Source organism: Taudactylus pleione, unplaced genomic scaffold (genome assembly GCF_031769625.1).
Source record: "Taudactylus pleione unplaced genomic scaffold, aTauple2 ptg000105l, whole genome shotgun sequence".
NCBI lineage: Eukaryota > Metazoa > Chordata > Amphibia > Anura > Myobatrachidae > Taudactylus > Taudactylus pleione.
In genome coordinates, this window is record NW_028284507.1 from 4669289 (window position 1) to 4697272 (window position 27984).

The window sequence follows — 27984 nt, forward strand, 5'->3', positions numbered from 1 at the left end:
AAGCACAGACTAGCCAGAAAAGAAAGAAGAGAAGAGAAAAAAAGAGAAAGAAGGCAAAAGAATGACAATATGAAAACATAATGAGAAGAGATGAGAGAGAAGAAACATCACACAATATTTTGCACAGACAAAGCAAACAGTGAGTAATAACTACTTTCCTGTCCAATCATCTCCACCAAAGAGGCTGGAGTCCCTGAGCACCTGACAGCTCCTTCTTCCCATAACAAACTGATTGGCTAGTCACAGCAGTCATACTGTAGCAGTGTCATATAGGAGTTTATTCCAGCCTACAAGCCAAGGCTCTGCTTCAGTGTTTAACTCGCAGTCTGATTGGACTTCTGTCAGCCTCAGTTTTCAACACGTCATCCATATGTCCATCTTAAGTTGCTCATGGGTCCATAATGAGCTCATTAGTGTTTTATTATTGTTTTAGCATTGTTCATACTGAATATATCATTTGCTTATATTATTTTAGCCAGCTCAGATCATGCACCTGTATATTCAGTATGAAAATGGATCAAGTGACTGATTGCCAGGTATTCCCTTGCTAAAAGTTAAGGGACAGATAACTACTGTTCTGTCATTAGCGAATTGAGGCTTGATTGCATCCATTGTTAACATGTTCAGCATTTAACATTTTATTGCACTGACACCTTGAAGTATATTTATTAAGCACAGGTATCCTGATTGTTGACGGCTTTAACCACGGGACTTCCAACAGCAAGAAGAATAAATGCAAAACCAGACGTGACTCCGGGAGAGCTACCCTGGATATTCTGGGAGAGTAGGCAAGTATGTACAGTGCCAGTGAGCTACCGTATTTACTCGAGTATAAGCCAAGTTTTTCAGCACATTTTTTGTGCTGAAAAAGCACCCCCTCGGCTTATACTCGAGTCATGCCCGCATGGTACGCAGCTGAGTAGCGTACCATGTGGGCCGCGGTGCAGACTGTGTCTCTGTGACGGAGTTCGGTCAGCACTACACACTGCCAAACACACAGCCGCCGGAGCCAGGAGCTGTGTGTTTGTTGTAATCAGCAGCCGATCAGAGTCTGTAAGACTCTCATCGGCTGCTGCTGCTTTCACTGCGGGAGTCATCTTCCGGCTCCCGCAGTGGGTAATGGGAGAGACGTCATTACGTCGTCTCTCCCATAATTCAAAGCGGCCGGAGGAGCTGATAACAGCGGCGGGACCAGGAGTGGGGTTTCAGGTTAGTGTTTTTTGTAATTTTTATTAGGACTACTGGGGGCACTACCAGGGGGGATTACTTCTGGGGGCACTACCAGGGGGGATTACTTCTGGGGGCACTACCAGAGTGGGATTACTTGTGGGGGCACTACCAGGGGGGATTACTTGTGGGGGCACTACCAGGGGGGGATACTTGTGGGGGCACTACCAGGGGGGATTGCTACTGGGGGCACTACCAGGGGGGGATTACTTCTGGGGGCAATACTAGGGGGGATTACTTCTGGGGGCACTACCAGGGGGTGATTACTTGTGGGGGCACTACCAGGGGGATTTACTACTGGGGGCACTACCAGGGAGAATTACTTCTGGGGGCACTACCAAGGGGGATTACAACTGGGGGCACTACCAGCTGCTGCATTTCCCACCCTAGGCTTATACTCGAGTCAATAAGTTTTCAAAGTTTTTTGGGGTAAAATTGGGTACCTCGGCTTATATTCGGGTCGACTTATCCTCGAGTATATATGGTAATAGTAATGTTACATTAGTGTGATAACTATGAATGTGCTCACTGACTTCTGTCCTCAACTGGCTTCCTGTATTGGAGTAATTATTAGAGATGAGCGGGTTCAGTTTCCAGAGATCCAAACCCACCCAAATTTAGCAGAACCAAGTCGAATCCAAGCAGGCTCGGAGTTTCCCGCCTGACTCGGATATCGAAACCGAGGCAAAACGATAGTCTGAAATCTCGCGGTTAGCGAACTGTCGTCTCTATGATCAATGTAGTATATAAGGGACCACGGACGCCATTTCACTCCGGCTGTGGACACTGAACAGGGAGGGTGGGTAGTGTAAGGCTGGGAGAGGTGCTGGTGCTGTCTGCTGTGTCTTGGGCTGGTAACTGCTGATCCATTCTGGGCTGGTGCCTGTGACAGCTGTCACTGTGCTGTCCATCTGGGCTGTCTGTGCTGTCTGCTGTGTCCATCTGGGCTGGTGCAGAACTGTAGATACACCTGGGATGGTGCTGTGTCCATCTGGGCCCAAGTTCTGGATTAAAAAAATATATATATATAGTCAAAAAAAAAATCAATCAAAGTGTCTTTTATATTTTCTGTGTGTGTGTGTGCGTGCGTGTTAGGCTTAACCGCATTACCGCACAAGATCCAGCCAGCAACACAAGTTGCAAGCTAGTGCTGCCCGACTCCAGTCGTGATTAATCTGTGCTCTGGGCCCAAGTTCTGGAGCATAAAAAAAATTAAAATCAATTGTCTTTTTTTCTAATAATTGTATGTGTGTCTGTGCGTGTTAGGCTTAGCCGCACAAGATCTAGCAAGTTGGCAACGCAAGCTTGTGCTGCCCGTCTCCAGTCATGATCAATCTGTGCTCTGGGCCTAAGTTCTGCAGCTGAAAAAGAATAAAAATATATTGTCTTTATTTTGTAAAAAAAAATTTGTGTGCGTGTCAGCCACACCTGGCTGTCACTGTCATTCTGCGTAGATGCGCAGGGGTGCTGTGCTCCTGTCTGTCAAGGGGCTGCCACCCAAAATAATAAATAAACAATTTTTATTGTGTGCATGTTAGCCACACCTGTCATCGTTGTAGCTGTGCAAGGGTGCTGTGCTGCTGTCTGTCAAGGGGCTGCATGAATATTGCAATGAAAATATTTTTTTAAGTTATTGGGTTACAAAAAGCTGCTTTTTATCTTAAACATAGCAGAAATGTTATCCTAACAGCTTATAAAGTAATATGTTCTAAAAAACTAAAGCCTATATTTATTTACAAACCTATACAGAGTAGACATCCAAAATTCTAAAACTGTTCTATTCAAAAACATAAACAAAAGTCAGGAGAGGCCTCAGAGAACATGAAAATAGATGCTCTAGGTGCTAAACTTCAAGGGATTTCTCCATCATGTTCTGCAGTGTGGAAAGGTTTCATTTACATGTTTTCTATAAAGCAGTTCAAAGTTACAGCCTTCAAAGTGTCTGGCTATAACACCCACCTTTGCCAGGAATTACCAAAGATTATTACAAGCAAAGAATTCATCTGTCCGGAATCTGTCTGGGAATTCATGGATCATATTTGGCCTGAATGCACTAAGACATCCAGTGATTCTGTCACTGTGTTCTGTAGCCGACTTTATTCCTACCTAAATCGCAAACTGAAATATGGAATAGTAAGCACAGACAACATGGAGGCCTTTGTTATTCCTTTGCCTGCATGCCAACCAATACCTCCCAGACTACACCCACTGGGGGGACCAGGTTTTGATAATGACCATCCCCATCTGTTGCTAGGCCTTCTTCTTCCAAACCATCCATCCTGGACTTCCTGTCCAAAAAAGGTTAGCAGGGTACAGAAAGAGGAGCTAGATGTCCCTGATTACATTTTCTTTCTTATATAATAGATGATGTAGAGAGATAAGAGCTTCAGATGTTGGAACAGGGGCTCCCACCTATTTGGCTTCCCTCCAGAGAACAGAGCTCTGTTCCTCAGGAAGTGTCTATGCCTGGGCTGATAGGTAGGTAGTCTCTGTCTGTTGGTAAACACCCTTCAGGAGATGACAACCCAAATAACAACAACTATAATAATGTGTCCACTGATGATAACCAGCCTGATCCCTTAACAGCAACATACCCTATATGGCCAACTAATAACATGACACACAGTTTGCAGCCTCCTCTTCCTTATGACACTAATCCAGTCGCCATGGTTGATCAATCAGCCATGTGTGGTCCACCCAATTTTTGGCCTTCTACATTCTAACATTCACATATCTAAGAAGTGGACAGTGGGAACAATGGCAATTTGAAGGCCACTAACTAACTCTGTTTTTTTAATGTCCCAGTAGAGGTTGGGAAATTCCATTACAGAACAGAAGGTTTGCAACGCATTATTTAAGTCACTTGTTTATTTATTTTTGGAAAGCACGCTTCCTGGTCCCCTTCTGGGATGAAAAAAAATAAATTCCCAGCAAGCAGGCATGGCGCTGAAGAAAGAATTCCCAATAAAGACACAATGTAATACTTAAACCTTAAGTCTGAAATGTTGCATTTGCTGCTCTGCTTCGCTTGTTCACAATATCTCATATGGTTAAGTGGACAGTGGGAACAACGGCAGTTTGAAGGCCACTAACTAACTATGATTTTTTTAATGTCCCTGTACAGGTTGGGAAATGCCTTTATAGAAGATTTGCAAAACATTATTTAAGTCAATTGTTTATTTATTTTTGGAAAGCACGGTTCCTGGTCCCCTTCTGGGATTAAAAAAATCAACTCCCAGCAGCAGCAGTCATGCTCAAGGATTCTTCTGTGGCAAGGACTGATGTGAATGTATCATATTTTTTTTGGTAATTACCTCCTCTCCTCCCCTTCTCCCTCATAAATTTTCTTCGGAGTCAGAAAATGAAATTAAATTTACTACCTATCAAATCAACCCTTCCTATCCCTGCCCTGCCTTCATCTACATACATACTCCAACTCCCTCGGGACTCTCTTGAGTAATAAAAGTGTTTCCTGATGTGCCATGTTTAAAGTTGAACTGCCATGTGTTTGTGCCGCCCACTGCTGCAGCTTAGCTTAGTCAGCCAGCTATCTTGGTACAAATTTTGGGCCTAAACTAGATGAACAAATCAATATTGTGAGCTGTGAAGTGGTCAAAATTGACTGGAAACGAGTGGAAATAAATGTTATTGAGGTTATTAATACTGTAGGAACAAAAAAGGCCAATTTTATGTGATTGTAGCTGTATTTTTATTTTTTAAGAATCCAGATCCAAAACCAAAACACGAAAACAAAACACGGAGGTGAGGTTTTGGCAAATATGGTCGCATAGAAAGGCCAAAGGAACTGAGACACTGGCGCCATTTATTTTCCATGCCCCAAAAACAGACACAACGCTTGCGTTTTTTGCCATCACTCCCCATAACCAGTCTCTGATGGTCCCTTCATGTCAATCACTTTGTGATTAAATCCTCACTCAAAGGTACCTTGGCACTTGCGCAGTGCAACCGTGACACATGCACTGTTGAACAATAATCACTGAACTGCGTAAAAATCTACATTGTGTCTACATCAAACTCAGGTCCTGTGTTCAGTGCCTGATTGTATCATACGCTCTTTGTGCCAGAGGTTCCCTGTTTACTGTTTTTGCTTCTGGGTTATAAACTGTTCACAGGGAGGGTTCATCCCAGCTCTATGCAAACGTTCTTGGCAGTTATTAAGCTGTACATTGGTTTTCCATTATTACCTGAAAACAATGGCATTCACCAAAACAATGAATCAGATGGACAGCTGGGGTTGTAAATTGTTTGTAGAAAGTGAAACCAAGATGAGTATTTCTTCATTCCATCAAGCTATACATTTTCCCAACACTATCTTTATTTGATTTTGTCTGCAAGTTTGAAAGTTTTCCTCATGTTTAATAAGACGTCTCAGCAAGTAGCAGAAGTATCCTCGATAATAAACCTTCTTGACTCAAAATCCCATTTTTTCTTTGAGATCAATATTCCACGCAGACAGAAAATACATACACTCTAGAAGGAGTGTGTCTTTATTTCTATGCACTCTGATAAAGTATAATGGTCTGATTTGATTAAGCTTAGTGTTCGAGACAATAAATTGATTTTAAATGTGTTATAAATGTAGATGTTTAATGGTTTCATTTCCCAGGGACTGTTAAGATCTATAGACATGACAATACCCTAGCTCACTTTATGGTAAATGTTAGACCCATACGTAGACCACAGGCTTAATGATATAAGGATTAAGCTGCCTTGACTAATACTAGATGAGCCACAGATGAGGTCAGTTCTCAATAATAGAAAAGTTCATTCATTAAAAAGTCTATTTTACTCCAGACGAAGGCGCTGAGGAGCACAGAAACGTGTTGAGTTCTGTCCTTAATTGGAACCTATCACTACCCGGATGTTTTATGCCGAATCATTGTTGTCACTGACTGTGACTGCTAGAGCGGCATACATATCCCAGGCACTTCAATACCAGCAACGGTACGCTTTCAGCTGATACCCGGCCTGTGGATAAGGGACGGATCTTTGATCCAGGCACGTTCTTCCACTGCTCTAACTGCAGAGTTCACAGACGGCCTACCAACGCCAACCGCGGTGCACTCTGAAAAATCTACCCGAGAGGGAGCATTGGATCCTAGATGGATGTCATCATTGTCTACATTGACTAGTGACATTCACCTCTCGCAGACACTGAGTATATAACTTTTTACTCTACATATCCCAGTCGCTGTCGCGTACAATACAGTGCCTCATAGATTGAAGATAGGTGAGATACCTGTTTTAACATTATCATCATACAGCCGTATATTGGGATTCATTTGTACCGCTCCATTTACTTTTTTGCAAGCAGTCCAATATCAGTGAAAATTTACATTGTGACTTACGGCACTTATTCAGGAACATTACCTTTTATATTCACTTTGGCACCTATAAGTGAATAACAGTGATATCACTCCGGGACTACAACTATTTAGCTTTACAGCTTATTTGAATATTTTTGCTAACATCCATTCCTCATTTTCAATTTTATTATTTTTTTCTGTGTGTTTATTCTCTAATTTTAGACTGTAAATTTTTATGTGTATAGCAGGACAGCCTATGCTGCTGTAGTAGACTGCTTTATATGGTTAATTGACTATGTACTGTGATCTTTCTTTTGAGAGATGATAATAAATGTTTTCCTATTGTTATTAATTGACTAGACTGCGCAGCCAATTTGTTTTTTATTTTTTTATTGTTTTTTGGAGAAATTGCACAAACTTCCTTGATTGGCAGCTGCACTCTGGTCTTACCATTTAGTCATTATTCCAGCAGTGGTGAGCGCCATTGCCAGTAATACATACCTTTTAAATGTAGATGTTTAATGGTTTCATTTTCCAGGGACTGTTAAGATCTATAGACATGACTATACCCTAGCTCACTTTATGGTAAATGTTAGACCCATACGTAGACCACAGGTTTAATGATATAAGGATTAAGCTGCCTTGACTAATACTAGATGAGCCACATATGAGGTCAGTTCTCAATAATAGAAAAGTTCATGGTAACTGCTCAAGCACAAGTCACCACCAAGTTATACGAGACAAGAAGACAACCAAGATAAACAGTGGCATAATATCTCCTCTCACAATGCAGCTGTAGTAAGGAACAATAGGATCGTCTGAACCCTTATCTCCTGGACATGTCATAAAACAAAATGCTCAACACATGGAACCGTCATTTTAAAGTTAACACCATACAGTATTATCAACATGAAGAAAATACTGTACATAATACACACCGGCATTATAAAATATGGAATATAGCTCCATATATTTTATGGATACAATACATCCTGCCACTTACTGCCTGCATACTGGAGTTAATAATGCCAGTGTCAGATATGTATTTGTTTTGGGCACAGAACTCGGACCACTGGGCGCTGTTGGTGAGAACTGGAGTGGGTACAACTGCTTTACAGTAGGTGTGCAGATGATGCTTTTTTTCATTGGTTGGAGCTCACATAAAATAATGGCAGCATATATTAAACTAGGCAGAGGCACTGAAGGACTGCCTGACTGTGGCTAACCACTGTCAAAACCTAGAACACTTGAAGATGAGTTGTGCTTTTAAGGACTGTATAATAGCTCAGCAAGAACAGGATACACGCTATTACAAGCACCCATAGCAGGTAAGATTTGTAATGGAAGTTGGATGTCTGTATTCAGCCCAGGTGCTGAGATGGAATCAGCCAGCTGGAATATTACCTGTGGTAATCAGAATCCTGAAACGATGCTTGAAGATTGCACTGGTTTAGCAGACGATGGTAGTTGTTTGCAGGAATATACATAGGAGACTGTGCATAGAGAACCAGTAAGTCCGCAGGTTAGATGGGTGCAAGAAGTTTCAAGGATAGGCTGTAATAATGAAAGCTTCCAGCAGGCAGGAGCACACTGGTGTATGGAAGGCTGCATACCAAAGGAAAGCACTAGCACAGTGCTGTTAGGAATCAAGAACATAGGAGGTACACAGCGAGTGACAGGCAGAAGGAAGTCAGCAGACGGAGCTGCTGAACCAGGATCAGGAACTAGTGATGAGACAAGTTGTACTGGCAATGTGCTGGTAAACTTAGGGAACTTAAATATGGCGCTCTGAATGGTGATTGGCTGGAAGGATCATGTGGAATATCCAGGCTGGGAATACGAGCAGAAAGGCCATGTGATGAGAATCAATATGGCAAGGCCCATGCCGCTTTGTATATCAGAAAATGCTGTCACCCAGGATCCATGTTTGGAGGGACATGTGGAATCTGGGTTGCAGGTACATGCCATGTGGAATAGTGACAGCGCTGGTGAGGTAATCAAGTTTAGAGAACTGCAACTTGACCGCCAGTTTGCACAAATGTACAATTATTTGTACAAATTCAACTATTATTATCGCAATAGCTGTTCTTTGCAAAGAGAAGTATTTCGGGTTTAAGACCCGGGAGTCCTTCTGTGCATGTATTGGGCAATGCGCGAGCCACATGGGTCACTGGGAGGGATCCTATTGGAGTCCTCCCAGAGAAGAATGCGGAAAAAAAAACATAGGTTTCTTTAGAATGTAAGCTCTCATGAGCCGGGTCCTTTTTCCTCATGTGCTGCTCCTTCCCTTACTCATAATGTCATTTACTACTAATTCCCCACAATGGCACCTAACACCTGGTTGCTGACGCCCTTCTGTGTGGTTTGATTGCTAACGCAGCAATGTTTATAAACCTTCTCCTTTCCTTGTATTGTTTTGTGCTGTTTATAACTCTTTTTTGGTGTGTTCCTTTGCTTATGTACTTTGTAAGGAGCTGTGGAGCCCTTGTGGTGCCATATAAATAAAGGATAATAATATAAATAAATAATAATTAGGCAATGCCATCTATAGATGGTGATGCATACCGTGTACAACTACAAACTCTGCAAAGTTTCAGTTTCTGGAGCTTTGCACATACTGTATGGGGAATGCGGTCAAAACTCAGAAAACTAGTTTTCTGAGTATATTCACAGTTTCAGTTTAGTACATCCCACCCTATAAGTCCTGTCTTCCTAAAGATACAAAAGGCAATGGTAGAGGAACCTTGCTGACAATAGTAGATTTAGGGCACATCTATAAATAATATTGAGATCATTGAAACATTGGTGGACAAAGGTAAGACAGCATCTACTGACAATACACGGACAATGGACCTGATTCATCACAGATCGCAATTGCAACAGCATAAGCAGATCGGTCGATGGTGCATACTGCGCATGCATGTGCAGCGCAATGTGTGTGTGTGAGTTAGCATTGAAAATGCACTGCGATCACCTACGCAGATACAAAGCCATCGCAGACAGAGGGAAGGGACGTCAGCATTTGGTGGTGGTGATGAGAGAGTGATTGGAGAAACGGAGGCGTGCCTGTCCATTTGAACACGGTTACTTTGGTGTGCATAAATTTTCCACTGCGAGGTCAGACCAGCTGTAATTGTGCGTGAGAGGCTGATGTTACTTGATGTTCCCGATGTATGCGCAGGACCACTCGCGCACGCAGGGGGGTTTCCGAGTACCCAGAAAACACCCCCCCACCCCCCGACCAACCAAATTCTTTTTTCAGAGGCCGTAACCAGGGTGGCCACACTGAGCGGAGAATGCTCTTGGGCGGACACGGCCACTGGAGCAATTTCTATTTGCCGGGTGCCTGCTGCTATGTATATCAGCGGCGCACACCCGGCTGTCCTGGCTGCTGTGAGGGTTTTGTATAGATCCCCTTCTGTTGATACATCTACGGAAGGGGATCTATCCATGACCCTGCTTTGAACCTTTGAGCTCCGCCTCCTCCGGCTCCCGCATGGTGCGCTGGCTCTATGGAGAGACGACATGTCTTCTCTCCAGTGACAACTGCCACAGCGCATACAAGGGAGTGATCGATGAGCTGGTCAGCGCAGTGAGACGTGGGAGGGTGGCACGGCACTGAGAGGCTAACTGCAGAATCATGTCAGGTCAGTTTCTTTGTTTTTAGTGTTGGCTGGGTAGGTGGTGTGTGTGTGATGTACAGTATGTGTGATATATGTATGTGTTGCTCTGTGTGTGATGTGTGTGAGTGTGATGAATGTGTGTGACATTGATGTCCCAGGGAAGAAGGGGGGTTGGGGGAGGGTGTTTGTGATGTGTGTGTGTGTGTGTGTGTGTGTGTGTGTGTGTGTGTGTGTGTGTGTGTGTGACATAGGAGTCCCGGGGAAGGTGGGGGGGGGGCTGTATGGTGCCACCATGATTATATACAATAAAGTTATATCTACACAGACATTGCTTGTGCCAGTGTGGTCCAATTGACCAGGTGGGTGCTGTGCATCTAAAGTCCCAGGAGGGGAGGAGGAGGGGAATATAGTAACATGAAATACTAACAGCTCTGGAGTCTTTTTTTTTTTCCTTTGTAAATAAACTCTATAACTATTCCATTTTCCTTTTTATTTGTTCAATGTGAATATTTAATTGGTATAAATGACAAGGGAACATGTATGTATGCTGTGTGTGTGTAAGTATGTTGTGTGTGTATGTATACACACACACAACAATCTCTCTCTATATAAAATAATCTCTCTCTCTCTCTCTAAAATATGGAAACCCCCCCTTAAAAATCCTGCGTGGTATTATGGATCTGAGATAGCGGTAGAGGGCGACAGTGGGCGTCTCTATGCTGGCTGTGTGATGGAATTGCGATAGCATTCATTAGCATATTTTCACAGTGGGTCTGCGTGCATGTTAGAAGCTGGGATCGCAATAGCGACCTGTAGTGAATCAGTCCCAATACTTTCTTCCTGGATACTCTTTAAATATTTTCTATCAAACCATCTCTGAATAAAAGTTTTGTCAGCAGTATTTGGTATTAAGTGTCCTCATTTCTTCCCAGAATGAAAAGACAGTCCTTGTCTCAGCTCTAGCCATACTGTAGGCTATAAATTGAGCAATTTTTTAAATGTTTTAAAGTAAAAATGTAAACATTGGAAAAAGTATCATTATTGAATAGGTCATGCAGTATTTAATGTTAAATTCCCCTTTTATTAAAGGAAACCAGCCACAAGCTGGTCAGCTGCAAGTAAAAAAATATGCTCCCCCAACAAGAGATTCTCAACACTTTGTAGTCTACACTACCATAAAAACAGACGGTAATGACAGTAACATACAACAGTGGTCCCAGGATTTTAGGTTGGGATGCCCATTATAACAAAAGTGTGAAAGATAAGTAAATAAAACAGACTGTAACATTGGAACTTTGCACGTCTGCTGATGGTGGTGGAGGATAGACAATCAAAGAGCTTGGCCATATAAATCTGGATCGACTGTATGTGTGTCAGATTATGGACAGGAAACTTGAGGGGTATATGTACTAAACTTTGGAGAGAGTTAAAGTTCCAATCAATCAGCTCCTAACTGTCATTTTTCAAACACAGCCTGTAAACTGATAGTTAGGAGCTGATTGGTCGGTACTTTATCTCTCTCCACTGTATCTCTCTCCAAGGCTTAGTACATCTCCCCCTGAGTCCGATGACTAGATATGTTGTGTAGAAATGTTCCAATGCATTCATTGAAACCAAGTTGCATGAATCCACGTAGAAATCGAGTTGGTGCATATCATCAATTTGTTTTAAGATTTATTTACTTCTTTAATTGACCCATAAAAATGAGAAATTCCCAACCTTGAAACCAGCTACTTGCTAATATTGAAGATAAATTGAAAAATCATATTTGGTATCACTGTCATTTCACACATCCTTAGTTTCCTCTAGCTTTCCTCTTTTTTGTTATAAAAGTGTCAGCTCATGTCTATTGTTAGGTGAGTACTGTAGCACAATTTGGAAATGTTAAGGCTCATTTAGTAATGGCAAAATATTCCGACATGCAGCAAATGTAGTTTTGTGCAAATGAGCCTGTTTGTCATTCTAATGCATACATAGGTGGATGCCCACATTCCGGTTTTTGGAATTGCCCCCGCAGAAATGCTCTGCGCCAAATTTTGTGAGATTGCAGATCCAAATGGAAATGTGCAAAACATAATTTCAAGCCCTACCTGCTATTACTTTAGTATTATAGTTTCATCTTCTTCACTAAATGTAACTATCCTTCATGAGTATAAATAGATATCAAGACTGTCTATATATTTTATGTGTCCTTCATTACCTTACATTGAAATATTTTTTTCTTTTATATTACACTTGTACTATTGTGGCACTATCTGAATTTTTCTTTATAAAGTGCATCTGGATAGATAAAAGAGAAATCCTTCAAAAATATCGACCGATGCCTAATCTCTGCCACTGTTAAGTTTTAAAAATCAAGTGCAGTGACATGCGGTGAGATCAATGGCTGGGGAGGCACACATGGAGATGGATCTGAGTGCTGGGAACCTGTCTCATCCCCTATTCACGGTAACTCTTTTCCAATCTCAAAACATTGCAGTGCACTTACTGGACACATGACACATCCAAGGTGTCCATCAGTGCTCAAGGTACGCCCCTCATACTCAGAGGCATGCCTCTATTATCTCTCTTTCTGTGCAGCTTACTGCCTGTGGTGTGGCCCTGCCCCCAGCCCTGCAAGCAGTGTCTGACTATACAGAAGCGAGGCTGAGCTGTTGCTGCCTCATCTCTCGTCTCCCTGCAGTCCCAGGGAACTCCACAAAGATGATGAGTGTTAACTATAAAAATTATTACAATAATCAAAGAAGATGTTTATAAGTTATAATTATCTTTGTATTATTCTAGTCATTTTTATGTCAAATCTCAGGAGTATGACAGGGGAGGCTCTGCCTACCCTGAATGCATGTCCCTGATCAAGTGCGATTGTGGTGTGGCGACTTCTTCTGTCCGCTCCTCCTCAAATTGCTACTCTACACGTCTTGTAGCTCACGGCAATCTAGTCATATGTCTTTATGATAATGCCACGGCTAAAATCTTTAAAACTGAGACACCCAATTGCAGCATCTTGCACATGTGGAAATCTGTTTTGGTGCATCTTTAGATGCACCATCGGACAACCCTTCGGACACACCATCAAAATTAGCACTAACCCTATGGCAGGTGCAGTTTTTCTATCTGTGTATGGTATCCTGTGTTTGCTATCAGCAACACGCCTGCGCCTATCTAGTCACCCCCGTGTTAACTCACAGGAACGCCCACTAAACAGCAAACTCCCTGTGTCTAGATTCATTCTGCATCTCAATTGCAGGCGCAGTGCGACTTGGATGCATGCGCATTACTTAAAACATTGGCCAGCTGCGTTCATATCGGTATACAATGTGACGCTGAATGAGGCCCATTATGTGCTGCTTATCTTGCATTCAGCAAGAGACTCCCTGGTGAACCAAGTTTTACCTCATACCCTCCATCATACGATAAAAACTTTTATACCCAGCCACCGCACATGCCATCATTGTAACGCGCCAACAGTCGAGCTCCCTGTAATAAGGACACATACACAGGAGATTGATTTATAACATTACAAAATGAAATTTGCCTACCAGGCCCTCATTTTATTATTCTTTATCTACTGTCACAATTCATCTAAATAATGTATAAATAAAGATTTGGTACATACCCTCCTTTATATGGTAAGAATTGACACTTGCATGACATAATGTGTGACGTGTGCCAGCTCTGCTTGCCAGCCACTATACCGTACATGTCACTGTGAGAAGGATGCAGGAAACATCTTGTAGCACTGAGCAATAAACCAGTTTATAGAAAATAACATTTCTCAATAAAAATGTCAAATGCTCTATCTCCTAGCAGATAATAACCGGACAACACAATGATGGATGACTGCACATTGCTTGGAAGCAATATGTTTCAAAATACCATCTTAAGGGAGACGCATTACCCAACATGGGCATTTATATAGCAAACCACGAATATCACTGCTGATAAGACTGGCTTGTCCGAGCTTGTCTCCCCATTTACTCGCTGCTGTAAACTTTTACACCTACTTGGTGCTTATTATTTTGTTGTCTGTTTTACTGGTGATTACTGTACTGTATATTGATTTGTAATGCTCTGACACTTCTGGGAGGCTACTCCATGCATCAACCCCCATTTCTCATATAATGGCACTACCTAACACTTATCCTGAACTTAATGGTTTTTGACACCTTGCTTCAGCATGTCAGCATGTCCTGCCCACACCAGGGCAGAGATATTCTCTGTCTTTAATGGTATGGTTTAATGTTTTTGTTGCCAGATGTCCCGTGGCAGATTTTCACTTGAGCAAGCCTCATACTCATGCTGTATAGCTGTTTTAATTAGAGATGAGCGGGTCCAGTTCTCCGAGAACCGGACCCACCCGAACACTGGGGATCCGAGTAGGATCCAAGTCAGGCTGAGGTTTTCCTGCCTAACTCGAAAAATGAGGCAAAACATCCTCCCGCTGTCAGATTCTAGCGGGTTTTGGATGGTATATAAGTCCCTCCCCGTGGTGATCGGCGTCATTTCCTTGCTGAGTCCCGGGCTGTGTGGTTGTGCTGTGCCTGGCGCACATTTTTAGTTTTAATATATACCAAACGGAATTCTCTATCTGTTTAGAAGATACTTTTTTTGGTACTATAGTTAATTTAAATATTTTTTTTTATTTCATGTGTGATATACAGGGAAAAAAAACGTAAAAATAAAAGTACTTTTTTTGTGATAACTCTTTCATGACATTATACATCTAAATTTACATTGAGATGCCTAACATGTGCTGTACATGGATATACATCGATATTTTAATGGAGGCTTGGTCAGTGTATCGACTTTTTAAAAATGTAATTTTATTTATAGAAATTTGCACTATACTTGGGGCCTGATTCAACATGGATCGCAATTGCAACTGTGTACGCAGACCGGCGAATTGTTGCGCACTGTGCTGTGCATATGCATTGCGCATGTGCGGCGCTTACACTGCGATTATGGATGCAGTGTGTAATCCATCGCAGAGTGAGCAACAGGGCGTGAGCATTTGGGACTGGTGATGGGGGAGTGGTTGGAGAAACGCAGACTTGCCTGTTCGTTTGAACGTCTTTGCATGGGCATGCATAAATTAGCCACTGCGATTGCCAACGCAGCTTTAGTACTCACTACGTGCGACAAGACTTGAAAATTATGAGACAGGTCAGACCTGCTGTAATTGTTTGTGAGGGGACGACAGTAAGCCATTATATGCAGCAGTAGGGCCATCCTGCCTGAGCTGAATGTTTTTATTTTAGATGTGGGCACCATTCCAGAGCATTGGAGCAAGTTCAGGAGCCTAGAGGAGCAGGAGAAGGACCTAGCATTACCCTGGACATATATGTACATATTGGGCTCTATAGCAATGCATCCCTAACAGTACATGTTTTCCAGATCTCCTAGTTGGTGCACAGATTATTTATCACTGGCTAATACATGTTAAAAGATCCACAGGGGGTGCTAATTATTTCATTTGTGATACTGAGAATAAAATGCAACACTAGTAAAATTCTATTATATTACTATTCCTATGGTCATGGTGTGGGCTGGGGAGGGGGGTTTCCAGGCAGACAGAAACCCCCCTGCATTTGCCTATGCCATCCAGGTGGGGGCTGCCAGGTCAGTGCATCAGGGAGGGTGGAGGTGGTTTAAGTAGGCGAGGCTGGGGCATGTCGATGTGACTATGTCATCATGGCCCCGCCACCTACTTTATAATGCCAATATTAACAGCATTATAAAGCAGGGGGCAGGGCTATGATGATGCAATTCAGTACAAAATGCATCATCGCACCCCTGGACTGCCCACTTTCGCTGCGGGCGCAGAGGGCTAGCCGCCATTTCGGGGGACTTGCCTACTCTTGTGGGGAGCGGCAACCAATTTTCAGAAGGCTCTCGACAGTCCCGGAAGAGTAGGCAAGTATGTCTTACCAATATATATGCAGGACTGTAGAGGTATTATGGATGTAATACGGATGTAAGAAGGCAGTAGTTGGTATCTCTATGCTGGCAAGTGGTGGCAGACATTAGCATATTTTTGTAGCTTCATTGCATGTGATTACGCAGCTGCGATCCGTGCTGAATCAGGCCCTTGGTTAGGTAGAGCACATACAGTTTTATAGACTTTCATGTAGAGATGAACGGGCGCTTGGTTCTCTAGGAACCGGACCCGCACGAACTTCACATTACAAGCCAAAATCCAAGGCATAGCTTGGGAGTTCCCGCCTAACTCGGATCCCAAAATGAGTCAAAATGCCATCTTCCCACTGTCAGATTCTCGCGTGTTTTGGAAACTATAAAGGTACCCGGTCATCGGCACCATGTCACTCCGGCTGTGGAGAGTGTAGTGAATGAATGTGCTGTGTCCATCCAAGGGCTGCTATATCTGTCCAGGGCAGGGGCTGCTGTATACATCCAGGGGTTGCTGTGTCCATCCAGGGGCAGTGGCTGCTGTGTCCATCCAGGGGCTGCTTTGTTCATCCAGGGGTTGCTGTGTCCATCCAGGGCAGGGGCTGCTGTGTCCACCCAGGGCAGGGGCTGCTGTGTTCATCCAGGGGTTTTTGTGTCCATCCAGGGGCAGGGGCTACTGTGTGCATCCAGGGGATGCTGTGTCCATCAAGGGCAAGGGCTCCTGTGTCCATCCAGGGGTTGCTGTGTCCATCCAGGGGTAGTGGCTGCTCTGTCCATCCAGGGGTTGCTGAGTCCATCTAGGGCAGGGGCTTCTATGTCCATCCAGGGGCTGCTATGTCCATACAGGGTCTGATGTGTCCATCCAGGGCAGGGGCTGCTGTGTTCATCCAGGGGTTTTTGTGTCCATCCAGGGGCAGGGGCTACTGTGTGCATCCAGGGGATGCTGTGTCCATCAAGGGCAAGGGCTCCTGTGTCCATCCAGGGGTTGCTGTGTCCATCCAGGGGTAGTGGCTGCTCTGTCCATCTAGGGGTTGCTGAGTCCATCTAGGGCAGGGGCTTCTATGTCCATCCATTGGCTGCTGTGTCCATACAGGGTCTGATGTGTCCATCCAGGGCAGGGGCTGCTGTGTTCATCCAGGGGTTTTTGTGTCCATCCAGGGGCAGGGGCTACTGTGTGCATCCAGGGGATGCTGTGTCCATCAAGGGCAAGGGCTCCTGTGGCCATCCAGGGGTTGCTGTGTCCATCCAGGGGTAGTGGCTGCTCTGTCCATCCAGGGGTTGCTGAGTCCATCAAGGGCAGGGGCTTCTATGTCCATCCAGGGGCTGCTATGTCCATACAGGGTCTGATGTTTCCATCCAGTGCAGGGGCTGCTGTGTCCATCCAGGGCAGGGGCTGCTATGTCCATCCAGGAGTTTTTTTGTCCATCCAGGGGTAGGCGCTACTGTGTCCATCCAGGGGTTTCTGTGTCCATCCAGAGCAGGGGCTGCTGTGTCCATCCAGGGGTTTCTGGACCTGATTCAGAGCCGCTCGTAAGCGGCCGCTCGCTCGCTCCGAGCGATGTTCGCACATCTGCGCATACGTATGGGTCGTAATGCGCATGCGCCAACCAGTCATTGCGGTCGGAAATCGTGCACTCGCAAAACAGCAAGGGCCTGCTAATTTGAGTGACAGAATGAGGCGTTTGTGGGTGGTAACAGGGGAAGGTCCGAACGCAGGCATGCCAAACGGTCAAAATGGGCGTTTAATGGGTGTGCATAATTAACAAAGCAGCGTCATCGACCACATCACTTGGTTGTCTTTTAGCCTGAACTGCTCGCAGTGATTGGGGAAGTAAAACCTACCACAAGCACTGCGAGCAGTTCAGATGCCTTTCGATGTACTCGATTAATCTAATAAATAGCGGAGATGACGTATGATGCGAACGGCCAGGGGGCGTCTTTACAAAATAGCGAGCGCATTTTTCGTTCACTCGCTCAGACATAGAGGTGTCAACAGACTACAAAGAGCGAGCGCTCAATTTAAATAGCCGGCCCCTTTTTCTGAACGACCGTTCGCAAATAGCGTCCGGCTCTGAATCAGGCCCTCTGTGCCCATCCAGGGGCAAGGGCTGCTGTGTCCAAACAGGGGTGCTCTGTGTGTCCAAGGGTGCCCAGTTTATAAAAAAAATAAAAACTAATAATATAATTAATCTAAAAATAATATATATATATCTTTTGTGCTGTACCCCGTGCACTTTATTTTTTTACTGTGATGCTGCCAGTCAGACCGCAGTGTAATATTCATACACGTATTGTTTGTGATACAGTGTATAATAAATATTGTGACATTGTAAGAGGAAAAAGCAGTGTATTTGTTAAGATAATTGAGACACTGTTAGTGGAAAGGCAGTGTATTTGTTAAAATATTGCGACACTAAGTGGAAAATGCAGTGTATTCATTAAAAAATATTGTAACACTGTTAGTGGAAAAGCAGTGTATCATAAAAAATATTGTGACACTGTAAGTGGTAGTGCAGTATGTTATTGTTTTGATAATCATAAGTGGTAGCACAGGCCCTGATTCAGAGCCGTACGATCTGACCAGAGCGCTCGCCCTGAATCAGGGCCGTCCTATTTAAATTTGGAGCGGCCTTTTGGACCCTCGCATAGCTGTGGGTTACCACCCACAGCTATAGTGAGCGTCCTTGATGATGGTCGCGATGGTCAAGACCATCGCGACCATCAGGCTTGCGACGAGACCCTGCGGTAGGGTTTCGGTGACCGCAAACCCTGGAGTCATTTTGGCTCTATCAGAGCCAAAATCACTCCCACTGACATCACTAGTGATGTCAGTGGGGCCGGCCCCAGACGGTAGGCGTTCCCATGGGAACGCCTCTGTCTGGCAGCCATGCCCCCGGCACGCCCACCAAAGCGGGCGTGCAGTCATTCACCATCGACAGCATGCCCCCTTTGGTGCGAGACCCGGAGCTTGGCTGTCGCTAACCGGGTCTCGCGTATGTACACATGCGCATTTGGGTACCATCGACCCGCTTGCGAGCGTCCTGCGCTCGCAAGCGGGTCTGAATGAGATCCACAGTGTGTTATTCTTTTCTTATTCATAAAAAAAATTGTGACACTAAGTGGTAGCGCAGTGTTTATTCTTTCTTATTCATAAAAATCTTGTGACACTGTAAGTGGAACCACAGTGTAATATTCACAATTTTACAATTCAATAACACCAAATTAGCAATAAAAAATGCAACTTTTCTCTTTCCTCAATCGGGAATAAATGATTAGTCTACACGCTGACTACAAAATCACAACAAAGTGCTAAATAACATGTGTTATATATAAAACATAATGACATCACTGTAAGTGGCAGTGCAGTGTGTTATACTTTTCCTATTCATAAATAGTCTTGTGACACTGTAAGTGATAGCACAGTGTGTTATTCTTTTCATATTGATTCTAAAATCTTGTGACACTGTAAGAGGTAGCACAGTGTGTCATTCTTATTTATAATACTATTGTGACACTGAGTGGAAGCGCAGTGTATTATTCATATCCATAAATAATATTGTGACACTGTAAATGATAGCGCAGTGTTTTATTCTTTTCTAATTCATAAAAAATCTTGTGACACTGTAGGTCATTGATACCACAGTGTAATATTTAAATTTGGTACAAATTGACATGTGTGCTGTACCCCACTTCATTCATGTTTGTTGATATGGAGAACGATCAGTTCAGAGGAGAGCGGGAACCACATACTAGTGCTGGAGCTGCTGCCTGTGCCACTAGTCATGACGATACTAGTCCATCTACATCACCTACTAAAGCCGATGCCCAAGGGCATACAGGGCTTAAGTCAGGGCATCTAAAATCAAGAACCAATCTTTTTCAATGGTAAAGAAAAAAACATCAAAAGGAAAGTTGAACTGTGATAAATTCCACAATTGGGAATTATTGAATCTATTAGACAATGGGACTATGTATATAGATGGAACATGTCACTGTATATGCAAATAAAAATGAATAAAAACATGAATACATATATTGGATATATATAAATATACGGCTTGGTTGAAGTAATCAAAATAGAAAATTTAATTGCATCACTAAAAACACATAATAAACTCAAGTAATATATAAAAGTAGGATCAACTGTGAGTTGATCTCATGAATGAACGCTGCACAGATGTCCAATAAATATTGTATAGTCACAGGTACGGATATTCCTTCAATAATAACGTGGGTCAAGTTTGTAAATGTGATCAGTTGTTAAAATAAACATAAATCAATGCTCAATCCGGATTAATGTCCAGCTGTAAATAAAAACAAAGTTTACCAATTGTAATATTTAACAAGAATAATACCCAATCTTACCTTCATTTTACAAATACACACTACCATCCATGGATGACAAACATTCGAAAGGGTCAACTTATGCGACTGCTTAGAAATTGCTCTACTTTAGACAACATTAAATTACAAGCGAAGACATGCTAAGTGCACTCAACAGTAGAGGGTACCCTGAGCACATTCTTTCAAAAGCATTTAATGAAGTTATCCTAATGGATAGATCTGAGTTACTTCAACCTAAAAGGATTGAGAGATCTCAGATTACAGACATTGGTGATGTTAATATCAAACAATCAAATAAAGTCACTCTTTTTGTTTGTAGATTCAATTCCTGTCATAAGGAAATGAAAGAAATCATTCATAGAAATTATAAGATCTTACGACATGACAACATTCTGAGAGATCTTCTACTACCAAAACCTGTTATCATCTACAGAAAAAACAGATCTTTAAAAATGGTCCTTGCACCCAGTCATCTCAAATCTAATAAGGATTTGAGAATTTGTGCCACACCAGAAAATGCTGAACAGTGGATACCTAACAGACCACCTGGTTACACAGGTGCGGTAAAACTAGGTGCACAATGTGTACTTTCACACCTAAGAAAACGACATTGGTTCTGTTGGGTTGTGGAAAAGATTCACATGCTATTACCAACTTCATCAACTGTGACTCAACATGCATTGTATATCTCATTACTAGTGGATGCGGCCTACATTACGTGGGCCGCACCACAAGACCATTAAAAACACGTTTTATGGAACATCGACTCAATGTTCTTAAAGTCATTACTCATAGTCTATCCTCCCATTATTTGAGAGTACACAGTAGTGATCCCACATCCCTCAAGATTGTAAGACTCAAACATATTCAAACCACCTCTAGAGGTGGTGACAGGTTCAAGACTCTCTGTTGTCAAGAGGTCTTCTGGATGTTTAAATTCAATTCATTACATCCAGAGGGCCTTAACGAATCAGTTGAGCTAAATCCATTCATGTGAGATTATAGGTAGATAGGGTCCCCATCACCTGTTATCCCATGACATTTATATATACAACATTACCTATATTTGTAGTTTTGGAACTGTCTAGAGGTATTCAGTACTATTCTGTAATCTATGTATGGTGTGTCAAATTCAGTTGACAATTATTCATTACGTAATATATATTTATATTTGTACACAAAAAGACAAATGTTAATTCAATTCTATATATATTCTGTGAGTGAGTTTAATGTATCCCCAGCACTTATTAATAAGTGTGTAATCAGTGGTATATCATCTATATACAATTGCTCACTAAGATGAATATTTTTATTGTCTGTTACTGTATGTCAATATATGTTAATATATAAAATCCCTTTGTCATATATATACAATGTTACTATCTAATGCGATCTATATTCTTTATGTGTCATCACACTTCTTCAGCTAATATAGTTCTGTATATTATCCTGACTTTATAGTGGTTATAGTGGTTACTTACCATCGTGTGTATATGACTCTGGTGTGAAATTGAGATCCTACATGTAGACATTTATTTTGGGTTCCAATATTATACACCAGGTTAAAAGATTAGATTTGTGCTTATATCTTTGTCTATATCATGTGACCGCATTACCAGAGAATATTATTAATTTTGTTCTTTTAGCGGCTTAGGTACCATGTGTTATACACATGACTTAGATTCTCCAATAGAAATTTGACCTATGCGGTCATTATTTACATCACGTGACTAAGAAACATGTGACTGAGATTGTCCAATAGAAACCTGACCCATGCAGTCATTATGTATATCACATGACTAGGATACGTAACGCAGATACAATGTCATGTGATCCTATTACAGGTTGAGTCTCCCATATCCGAAATGCTCGGGACCAGGAGCATTTCGGATATTGTGTTTTTTCGGTTTTCAGAATACCTGAGGCCAGTGTGCTGTGTGAGTCTGGGAGTGTCACGGGAGGCCTAGCGGGAGTCGCGGGGGGGTCCGGCGGGTGCCGCAGTGGGTCCAGCCTGTCGTGCAGGTGTAACAGGAGGGTGGACGTATGCTGCAGGGGCTCTGGCGAGTGTCAGAGGGAATTCCGGCGGGTGCCGCTGCTATGTAACAGGAGGCTGCAGGGGATCCGGCGCTTGTCACTGGAATTTCCGGCGAGTGCATTGGGTCCGGCGGGCGCTTCGGGTATCACTGGAGGATCCGGTGAGTGACGTGCTGTCTGGAGTGTACCGTGGTGGAGATCCGGCATGTGGAGGAGAAGAAGACTCATATTTTCTGGTGAGAAAATGCCTCTGAAGCCACACCCACCTTCTAGTCATTGGCCATTGAAACTAGTGACGTCATGACGTCGGGTCACGTCATGACGTCATGGCTGCCCCGAAATATTCCAGTTTTTGGAATATTTCGGTTTTTAGAATATACGGTTATGGGAGACTCAACCTGTATAGAGATCACTATTTTACTCCTGAAGCTGGACTAGCGGTTATTCAATACCACGTGATATTATTTAGACACGAGATCGGGATCTGTTCTGATGTACCATTGGTCGTTAAGATCCACGTGTCTTTTGTTTACATCATGTGACCTAGGACCTCAGCGCAGCATGGTCACTACGATATAAATATATTGGTATGTTCTTCTTACTATTAAATCTTTATGACTATAATTGTCCTTTAGATGGATCATGTATAATTCTTATTAAATATTACAAATGGTAAACTTTGTTTTTATTTACGGCTTGGTTGATTATGTAATCTATTTGCATCAGCTGCATATTATTTTTATCAAAGGGAATACTGCTACTGAAGAAGGTGTGGGTGATTCCACATCGAAACGCATTTGGCTATTCCCCCTCCTCAATTGCCCCAATTGGGACCCTTATCTGACTCTCTTCTGGACCGGCGATTCCACTCATTCCAGCCATACTCTCCTTCTTGGAACCACGCTGATTACATTGCCTATTGGATTCCTATCAGGACGTGATGCTCCATTGGAGGCTGGTAAATACATATACAGCTGGACATTAATCCGGATTGAGCATTGACTTATGTTTATTTTAACAACTGATCACATTTACAAACTTAACCCATATTATTATTGATGGAATATCTGTACCTGTGACTATACAATATTTATTGGACATCTGTCACGTGCAGCGTCCATTCATGAGATCAACTCACAGCTGATCCTACTTTTATATATTACTTGAGTTTATTATATGTTTTTACTGATGCAATTAAATTTTCTATTTTGATTACTTCAACCAAGCCGTATATTTATATATATCCAATTTGAACAATATATATATTCATGTTTTTATTCTTTTTAATTTGCATATACATTGACATGTTCCATCTATATACATAGTCTCATTGTCGGTTCAACCATCTTTTTCTTGTGTATAACATATTAGGGGGCTGGCTACCCCCATTTGAACCTGCAGCTTATAGACAGTGCCATTCTGATACTTTATTTTCATCAAAAGAAAAGTTAGCTGCAGAAAGACAAATTGGAAATATGTCTTTCATCACATGAAGTGGCAAGGAAAGGATAAGGCCTTGGCCTTTATTTATGACTGGTGGTTCTGCCTCTTGTGATGATGTAAGCATAAGTGAAATGCTGACATAGAAATTGAGGAAGCTTCTGTGGAAGTGCACTAGGATGAGCAGGATATTTGTGTAGCTGACACTAATAAGAATGTTGTTGATAAGGATGTTGCTTGTCTAAATCAGGCACCAGTGGAAGAAACAGTTATTAGCCATGATAAGGAAAAGCCCATTGTCATGCCTGGGCAGAAGACAAAAAATTGACTTCTTATGTGTGGAATTATTTCTACCCAAATCCAGACAGCAATTGTCAAATCTTCTGTACCCTTTGTAAAGCCAGAGTAAGTAGAGGTAGGAACATTAACCATCTAGGAATCTCCTCACTGCAGCACATCCATCCAAAAAGTTTTTGTGTTTTGTGTTGACTCATCTGCATCACCAGCAGTTCTTTTGGGAAAGTTTAGTTTTTCTCTGCAGATGCACTTGCTGTGGAACCTGAAATAGAAGCCATCTCTGCATCATGTGCCACTTAAGCTGATCATTTGCTTGCCAACAGCTCTTCGCATCTCTTTAGATCTGTGTTAGTTGGGAAGAAAGGCACAACATATGACTTAAACCTTTTATCCTAAATCTTGTGTTTACTCTGTTCATCATGTCCACATATCTGTGGTTAAGTGGACAGTGAGTACAACTGCATTTTGGAGGCCACTAATTAAGTTTCTTTTTAATGTCCCTGTACAGGTTGGGAATTGCTATTCTAGTGAAGTGGAATCTTGATGGGATTTGGTAGCAGGGACACAGGACCTTAATTAACTGTGTAAAACCCACTGCATCATTTGCAGATATTGGATGCACATCTAATACCAACATATATGTTATGGCATCAGTGATCTGCTATGCAACTGGGTGACTGCTGTCATACTTGCTCCCCCTTGCAAAGGATTGTTTAACAGTCAATTGTTTTTAAAGTACTACTAGTAGTCTTCCTGGTCCCCTTCTGGGATGAAAATCCACTCCCAGCAGCAGCAGGCATAGCGCTCAAGAATTCTTCTCGGGCAAGGACTAATGTGAATGATTTCAATATTTTTTGTAAATGCCTTCCCTCCTCCCTTCCCCTCCTCCCTCATCAATTTGTTTCGGAATCAAAGAATTAAATTAAATTTACTACTAATCAAATCTTCCTATCCCTGCCAGCAACTACATAAATACTCCAACTCCCTCAGGCCTCTTGAATAATAAAACTTTTGTTTCCTGATGTGCCAAGTTGGACGTTGAACTGCCACTGCTACTGCAATCTTTGACATGCAGTTGCTGAATGCCAAAAATGTCCAGAAATGTTTTTGGCCACAGACAGCATCTGCTGCATGCCCCTTTATATTTAAAAAAAAATATTCTGAACCATTAAGTTGATTTTTCGGGCAAAACATGGGACATATTATTCAACCATGCTCTCCCCTCCTCCCTCATAAATTTGCTTTGGAATAAAAAAAATTTAATGCAATTTACTACCAATCAACCCTTCCTGTCCTTGCCTTCAACTACATACATACTCCATCTCCCTCAGACCTCTTGATTAATGAAAACATATGTTTCCTTATGTGCCATGTTGGAAGTTGAACTGCCACGTTTTTGTGCCGCCCCTGCTGCCGCTTAGCTTAGTCAGCCAGCTAGCTTGGTGCAAATTTTGGGCCTAAACCGGATGTAAAGAATATTGTGTGCTGTGAGGTTGTCAAAATTGACTCTAAACAAGTGGAATTTAATGTTATTGAGGTAAACCCAGGTCCAAAACATGAGGAAATATAGATCCAAAACCAAACATGAGGGTCAGCGCACATCCTTACTTACATGTCAGTGAAATCAAAGCCTATCTTAGAGCATGCAAACACATAGGAGCGCTGTTGGGATATGATTTGGGTCTGTGCTCACAGGGAGCCATATTCATGCATAATTCACAGTAATCTTATAGCAATCTCTGTGAGCATGTGTGAGCATGTGTGCAGGAAGAGAACTGCTATGTGCTGGGCTGCAGTGGGAGCAGCCGCAGCAGTCTCCTATGCCTGTGGGAGGGCACAGTGCCACCCTCCCCAGTGCAATGCCCCCTTCACCTGGACCCACCATGGTTCTCTATGCCTTTGGTGGATGCCAGCCATTGTAGGATCTGTGTAAATCCTATGACAGAGCTTCTCAAAAAAATTAACATGAACCAAGTACCCGAAATGGAAACCGCAGCGAAACTTCATTTTCTGTACTAACAACATTTTCTCCTCTATCTCATCAGTTCCTGTTTCATGCTATTAAATTTCACTGAATTCTAGTGTGACACTAAACAATGTTCTGCTCCAAAAAATGTGGGAACATTGCACAGTATACTGGCAATAACATTCTAGTGTCGACATTCTGAATGTTGACTACCTGACCAGATACCCTAGCAAAGAGGAGGTTTCCTTAGAAAGCCCTTACAGATTTTAAGACTGGGGATAGTTTGATGAGGCTTGCATGATAGTGTATTCTATAGGTTGACAACACAGAAGAATAGTTGTAAGTCAGAATGAAAGGTGATATTCTTAGATAAGGTTTGAGATATATAAAGATGTGAGAGTAATCTGAATTGGATTTTGGATGATATGAAGTAAGAAGCAGTTGAGAGGCAGTGGTCTTGAGACAGTTGTGAGAGATAGGAAATTGTGTGGTAGTGTAGAGTCCAAATTAGTAAATTAGTTCAGTGAGAAAAGCAGAGAGCTGAGAACAGAGCCTTCTGGGAATCAAATGGGCATACAAGTGATTGGATATATACTGTATGAAGGAAGGATTGGTTCGCAAATTTCAGGCTGGGAGGCAAGAACACAACACTGGCCTATGAGCAGTGGACATCGTAAAATGCAAAGGGATTTGTTTTTTTAAACACCCCATATAGGCATATACTAAAGGGGTTACCACTAGCAATAACCTCTGTTGGTGGAGTCAATTTATCAACATCAAGGCAATACTCACTGTTCTGGTAACCTGGGCACATGCAGCCAGAGAGAGGGAAGAGGGGAGTAATTGATCCTCTCAGGGATGATCAGAGGTCCTTTTGATAAAGTGTCAGGTCTCTAGGGAAAGACTAGTATTCAGGAGGCAGACAGACCTGATCATGGCTGACAAGGAAAAGATCTAGCGCAGTAAATGGAAAAGATGGCTGTGATGTGAATGTGTGTGATAATGTGTATTCCAATGAAAGGAAATGTAGAGTGCTGAATGAGATAAAGAACAGTGGAAATTGGAATATATTCATTAAAAAATATATGTACTGTATGGTGTTCTATATATATTAGCACTGTTTTGGAAAGAATACCAATTGGTTTTTAGCATTTAATAATTACATTTATTACTCTGCTTTTAAAACCTTATTAATATTATGTTAATACCTAAATAATTATATTAACATTTCAGAGTACTTGAAAGTGGATGAGTTACTTACTATAGAGATGATCACATCCTGGCTTCTGTCAGGCAGAGATCTTTGCATTGCTGTGGCTGTGCACTGTAAAGTGTAAAACACAGTGTTTGGGATCCTCCCTGCTTGAGCTCTTTTCTTAGCCACCCCTGGTGTTGTATTACTCCTTACATTAGTCGGAAAGTAGTAAGTGACAATGATTGTGGAGGGTGAGTGTGGTGCAGAATAATCTGACAGGGATGACCTTGCCAGCACTGATCAACCCGGCTGTTGCCCAAAAAGAGAAAAGAATCCTGCTCCTAACTTTCCATGAGGTGGCTACAAAGTGCAATGAAACTGATGTGGTGCTGGGGAGGAATTGAGGTAGCACCCAAATAACAAAACATGCAGCCTAAACAATTACCTGACAGCAGCCCAAAACATTTAATTTTATGTCAGTCTAGGGGGCATGTGCCCCCAGTCCAGCCCATAGCTGTTAGGAAGTGAATTAACTTTTCTACAGAGGCCAGTGGAGAAGAGGGTGTGCAAAAGAGGGTGGTAAAATGTGCCAAATGTGGCAGAGGGATCAATGAGTATGGAGAA